Raw genomic sequence first — 7,184 nt, 5'->3', positions numbered from 1 at the left:
CTTTACTGTATTCTTGTGACTTATATAAGAACGAAGCTATCATCAGCCATCCAAAAACAGCGTCATGATAAATATTCTGTAACAAAGTACAAAGACAGGAGTTATACCGTGTGTGTTGGTGTTTATTACTACTTCTAGATCTATTCATTGGAATAGACTGTGCATGTTTTTCACACCACAATGATAAGTAGTATGTACATAAATATTTTACTAGTGATCGGTAACAGGACACTATCTGGTGTATTCCTTTTGTGTATGTATAAGTGTCTTGTCCAGTAACATTACCCATATCATTTACTAAATATAACACTTTTGAATTAGGTGTTTTTGCAAACTCGATAGTATGCAATGTGTGCGGTTTGATTTTATTCATCCACATTGATACATGAAAATCAGAAAATTGATATGAAAATAAGATGCATCGCCATCCGTAACTGTGCAGGGTATACATTTTTTTAACAGTATTTCACGAGCACGTCCCTCTATTTCGTTCTCAAACATGTTGTTCTCGGGTATAAAGTAATGTAAACAAACTGATTAGTCAACGGAATATATCTGCCTGATAAAACATCGCATAAAACAATGTATGAAATTTTCAGGTTTCCATATAGATTGTGGTAATTCTTCTGATATCCAGAAAATCTTCACATTCGGTGTAGGTTGCTATTACGTCTTTCAAAAGAAATTTTAGGAGGGCATAACAAATTAATTGAGTGTGTGTAAAAGTATTATTTAGAAATTTTTCACCAACAGAAAAAGAAATTCGCCATTCTATATCCTCTTTTGGCGATCCTTTAACTCCGATTGGTACAAAAAGTACCCCATGCTGTATAATACTGTGTTTGACATGATAACTTGGCCATGAGTTTCTTGATCTTGTTATCCACTGTGATACCTGTGATATCCATGTTGCACAATGTAAGCATACGGCATTGTCAAAAAATCCTTCTTTGTCAGATATACATGGTCCATGAATTACAGTACCTGTATGAACCAAGAGCTCTTTCATATATAATGCACTTGAGAAGTAATTTTTTCCGTTAAGTTCCTCAAATAATGTACATAGAAATTAAGGGTACGTTTGTTTTACTAGCAACTGAGTGAAACCAGGTTTTACATCATCTGTTTCCATTAAAGAATTCGCAACATTTGAATTGTAAGCCGTTTTAATGTCCTCATCAATCTCCATGGATTTAGCTACATACATTAGATCCAAATCACTTCCTCTCATCTCAAGCCCTTCTCAAAAACTTCCACTTGTGATAACAGTATCACGCATGGTGCTTTTCATATTATCTGCATTCATGAGTGTTTTTACATGATTCTCTGATCCAACTATATTATGACACATATAACGATATAGTGCTAATGATATGGCTTTCGTGTCTGTGTCTGAAATACATGAATAGATAAAATATTAAGCGTAAGGGAATAACAAATAATATTCGCCAAATATTTGTTAACTACAATTGCTATTAACTTCAATGAGATGTTGCGATGACAGTTTTTCTTAAATAGTTATCAAAGGTACTTAAAAATGTACGAGATTGTGCAATGACTCTGTTGATTGTATTAACATAATTGCTTTTAAACATTTCAATAGTGATGAAAATGATACCAAAGTGATAGCCATTCTCCCAAGTCGAAGATAAAAGACCAAGAAAAAATATGTCTTTTTTTTAAAATGTAGAAGTCGAAAACAATTAGAACATTTCTTAGTGAAATGTATGTCTTAACTCTCTCACCTGCCATTTTCTCTGGTCTGTTTAGCTTTAATGGCATTATGTCGGAGTATAGATTTTATGATATTTTCTTTGTCCGCATAAAAAAAACCCACAATATATCATTGTCCTGGTGAGAATGACCTTATTTAGAAAATATAGATTAGTATTGATAATATTTAGTTTCAGTATTACAGTATTGATTGCATTGATTGTTGGTTATTACGAGAGGAGATCTAGTATTAACCATTCCTGTTTTCTGCAATTTGAAAAGTAATATGAGTTAAGGTCATAAAAGACTGAGAAAATAGAAAATAAATGAACTGTGGAAAAATGAATACAGTGGTATTCAGTTTTTTAATTTGTTTCTTGTCCATTCATTCCTAGTAATGCATACATATTTGCCTTAATATAGATTGGTTCTACATTGTTTTCCTTATGACAGAAAAATTGAAATATATCAATCTTTCAACGATAGATATACTAATAACTCGTTATCTATTTTATTGAATGAATACAGAATGATAATACCGATAAGTCATAATGATATATAAATGTCTTTAAACTGACTTGATTTTAAAGACTATTCATTCTACTTCGAACTTTATTTCAAACTTAAGAAAATCTGTATAATGCTGTTTACATCAGCCATATATTGTCAAGCATACTTTCTTGCAGACAAAAAAAGAGGAAAAGACAGACTGTAAACAAGTTGTAATGGATACACATGTGCATGATTGATGAAAGAAATGCTATGGTGAATTGATGCAAGTTGATTTAAGAACATTTTCAGAGACGTATTTCATGTGGGATTTACATATAATTTGTCCTGTGATAATTGAACACGTCTGTCAATTGTTCATTCAGTAAAAAAAATTGGGATTTTCAGTTTGAGATGATTTTTCATCTATAAATGTTGTAAATAAATACTAGTTATATTCAAAAGTTATTTGCGGACACACAGAGTGTTTTTCTTAATATTAATTTTGTTGAATGTAGTTGCATTTGGTCATGTTGGTAATGATAAAGTATCCGTGTGTAATAATTTTAAACGTCCTGTTTCAGTTCTTAATGATTTAAATAATTTGGATCAGTTTTGTACACTCATGTTTGTAGTTTGTAATCTAGGAATGGAATATGTTTAGGAAAAATCAGCAATTTGCCAAAAACTAAAGATATTAACTTCATTCTAGTTTTCATTATAACTTTTGAACAGAAAACTGAGTTACGGTTTATTCAAATAACCAACCTTATACCTAACCACACTTTAGTTTAATATATCAACAGTTTGATAGTTTGGAAAATCGAACGGCATGCATAAGATTTGTGTCTGTGAAACCCATCTAATAACCTCATTAAATAGATTAATTTATAAAATCTGAAATTTTTCAGGTTATTCAACAGTTTAATTAAAATGCTTAACTAGTATACATATCGGTCTGTTTGACCTTGTTGATAAATATTCTGTATCAACTTCACAAAATATACACGATGGACTTGAAGTATATAATCTGATTACTGACGTTGTTTATAATCTTTGTAGGTTGTTAAAGTATTATTTTATTTGTCTTAATGACTATTACTTTTACTGTTTAGTCTGTTTTGGTGGTATCCATTTGACGTGGCTCCTTACCTATACAGAACGTTACTTCGAATTTTATATCGAAATTTACAAACATCTGTATGATACTATTTACATCAGCAATATATAGTCTTTCATACTTTTGAGCTGGAGACAAAAGAAAAAACAAAAAAAAAAGAGGAAAAAAAGTTGTAACTGTGCATGTTTGGTAAATACAATTGACAAGTGAACAAAAATGGTAAGTTACGAGCTGATTCAAGTACATTTTGAAAGAAACATTCCATTTGGAAGTTTAATATAATTTATCCTGTGATCATTTATCACGTCCGATCATTTTTTAAGAGAGGACAATGGAAATGGAATTTTCCCTTATAGATGTATTTCCATTGATTGATGTTATAGATAATATACAAGTCATATTGAATTATTGCAATTCAAAAATAATTTGCGAAAACACAAAATGTTTTTTCAATATTGATTTTGTCGATTGCAGTTACATTTGGTGATGTTGGTAATAGCAAAGTATCCGTGTGGCAAACTTTTCAACGTCTCGTTTCAGTTCTTAATGATTTAAAAAGTTTTTATCAGTTTTGTTCACACATGTGTGTAGTTTGTAATCTACAAAAGGAATATGTTTAGAAAAAAAAACATTCTACCTCTAAATAAAGATTTGGACTTCCGTTTTTTTGTCTAGTTTTAATTTTACGTTTGAACAGAAAACTGAATTACGATTAACTCAAACAATGAAGCTTATACGTAATCACACTTTAGTTTAATATATATTAACCCCTTTAAATGCTAAACAGTTTGACAGTTTTGAAAATTGAGAGTCATGAATAAGATGTGTCTCTGTTAAACCATTTAAATACCTCATTGAATAAATTATTTTCAAAAAATCTGACACATTTCATTTTACCAGTGTAATTAAAATGGCTTGTCAGTATACATATTAGTTAGATATAAGAATATGCGGTAAGAGTGCCTTGGGACAACACTCAAAGCAAGCTACTAAGACCCACCCCCACCCCTCCCAAAACATGACTGGTGTAAAACCATTCAAACAGGAAAACCAACTATCTAATCTATATAGAAAAACGAGAAACATTGTTGAATTACATCAACAAACGACAACCACTGAACATCACGTTCCTGCCTTATTGGTCTGTTATCAGATTTTTTTTCTTAATGTATTTGAAAACTGTTGGATGTCGAAATCCGGATTTGGTGTACAAAAAATATTAACACCTAATGTTTGTGGCATAACATTGTGGCCACAAGTTGATTGTTTTCTGTTTAGTATTAAATTTATATTCAGATCCATTTTGTTATATTTTGTGATCAATTTTATTTGCAATCGCCAATAGCAGTCAGTAGGGTTAAAGAACATCAGTTGTTCGACCTGTTAGTCAAATGCGTTTTGTTTAAATATACTTCTTCACTTTTTTGGTCTTTGGAAAATGTTGTTTGTGCTGTATTGAGACCCTTCTACAACGGAATTTGTTTTACATGCACACGTACAAAAAATTGCGGTTTTTATCTAACGCAATCATAGGTTTGAACGTAGTTTTCAATTTAGACTCGTTTATATTTTTTCGTTTGGGCTTGTATCCTGTTTTCCCTCCGGTTTATATGATCCGTTCATTCTATATTGACTCTTAAAATTCAAGAGTCTATCTAAAAATGAGGGTACATTTTATATGACCTTCCAAATACCGTTTCGATCCCTAACATCACTGAAAAGACATTTATTGTCGAAATCCGGATCTGGTGTACAAAACAATATTAACGCCTTATGTTTGTGGCATAACATCGTGGCCACAAGTTAATTGTTTTCTGTTTAGTATTAAATTTATATTAAGATCCGTTTTGTTACATCTTGTGATCAATTTTATTTGGAAATCGCCAATGGCAGTCAGCAGGGTTAAAGAACATCAGTTGTTCGACCTGTTAGTCAAATGCGTTTTGTTTAAATATACTTCTTCACTTTTTTGGTCTTTTGGAAAATGTTGTTTGTGCTGTTTTTAGACCCTTCTACAACGAAATTTGTTTTACATGCACACGTATAAAAATTGCGGTTTTTATCCAACACAATCATAGGTTTGAACGTAGTTTTCAATTTAGACTCGTATACATAAATATACAGCTACAGTGCAGGCGATTAGGTGTCACGATATCTCAGTAGCATGGGTTCGAATCCCGGCGAGGGAAGAACAAAAAATTTGCGAAAGTAAATTTACAGATCTAACATTGTTGGGTTGATGTTTAGACGAGTTGTATATACATAATGTACACAGCCATGTATCACCATCATTACTGATGATCCGATTGATAAATCTGTTGTAGAGTTGTCACTGACTCAGACGTACTTATAAATATAATTATTTTCTGTGACTGTATCTTGCATTAATTTGTAGGATCCTTTACTATAGATAATTTAGCTGATCTGTAACAATAACATCTCCATTCCTAATATATCATGTACTGTAGTACGACGCTAGATTACAACTGACGAGGACAGGTAACACACGGCCACTGAAAGCTTTATTATTGTGAAGCCCAGGTGGTCGTGTGGTCTAGCGGGACGGCTACAGTGCAGGCGATTAGGTGTCACGATATCTCAGTAGCATGGGTTCGAATCCTGGCGAGGGAAGAACAAACAAATTTGCGAAAGCAAATTTACAGATCTAACATTGTTGGGTTGATGTTTAGACGAGTTGTATATATATATGTGTGTATAACATAAACATGAACGATAAGCAGATATGAAACACAACAACTGACGACAACCAGTGAATTAAAGGTTTCAGACTTGGGATAGGCCCATGCATACATTGTATTGTGTTCTCTTATGTTGTGTTGCTTTGTTGGGGATAATGAACCGTATTAAATAAACATTTATGAGCATGCAGACAATGTTCATCAACTGCTTTATTCTATGCCAAACTATAAACAAATAAATGAAATAATTGAGAAAAAAAAGAAAATCTAGCAACTGAAAATGGTCATAAGAGTACTCCATTGTACCAATTTTATTCTGCTTAGCTCCACAACTATCGTATTATGATTGTTTAATGTGTTCAGAACATATAAGTGACGTCAGAACGTGTAACAAAAGTTATCAAAATAACTGGCGTCAAACGTAAAAGTGTTAATGAAGGGTATCAATGAACAGTTTGGAAAAAATATTAAAAATTAATCTCATAAATTTTATCCTCTCCTTTTCCTTTCTTTCTTGCAAGTCAAGCTTACTTTTGTGTCATATGTGTGCGTATGTAAAATACATCCTACATGTTTCGTATCTACAAGTTAAAATAGTAAAATAAAATTTCTGTTTTTATGTATCCATTGCAAAAATCTGCATTTTTTTTTGTTATAACATATTGCAAAAAAGGAGAAAGGGGCAGTTGTTACATACCCCCCTCCCCCAAAAAAAATAGCCAGAAGTAGAATTTAAATTGCTTGAAGTGGTATCAGTTCTGAAACTGTTTACATATATCTATCAAGAAAATCAATTCAAATCGTGTGTCTTTCGTCTCATTTTTTGTAAAATTGCGTCAAAAACTTTGTGTAGACAAAACTGTGTGTAAACACTACGTTAACTTCTGTAAAAATGGACGGACTTATGTATAATCATATTTAATCATTTTACCCTCCTGTGCTTATTGATCAATTTCTCTATATTCATCATTAATAATGCAGCTTAGAAATGTGATTTGCACAATATATGGGGAGAAATTACTAACGATGTAATAATACGTCAGCAGATTAAGGCAAACTGCATCTCATATGACAACAAAGCGTAAACTGTCTTAAACAGGAGAAAATGTTCACAATAGGATAATTAATAGGGCGGCAAAATTTAGGAAGGAAGAAAATAACAA

At 31.8% G+C, this 7,184-nt stretch overlaps 1 long non-coding RNA gene across 1 annotated transcript; it reads right to left on the bottom strand.

Annotated features, from left to right (window-relative positions):
- Positions 1–353: 353 nt before the first annotated feature.
- Positions 354–1,859, bottom strand: LOC143043409 (uncharacterized). Its single transcript, XR_012968371.1, has 2 exons — positions 1,746–1,859; positions 354–1,392 (listed from the first exon to the last, which is right to left on the bottom strand). It is a non-coding gene; the product is annotated as an uncharacterized LOC143043409 (long non-coding RNA).
- Positions 1,860–7,184: the final 5,325 nt, after the last annotated feature.

The sequence above is a fragment of the Mytilus galloprovincialis genome, chromosome 8, assembly GCF_965363235.1.
Source record: "Mytilus galloprovincialis chromosome 8, xbMytGall1.hap1.1, whole genome shotgun sequence".
Classification (NCBI taxonomy): Eukaryota; Metazoa; Mollusca; class Bivalvia; order Mytilida; family Mytilidae; genus Mytilus; species Mytilus galloprovincialis.
Note: the sequence above shows the minus strand (reverse complement) of the source record. Positions and strands in the feature narration are given on the sequence as shown.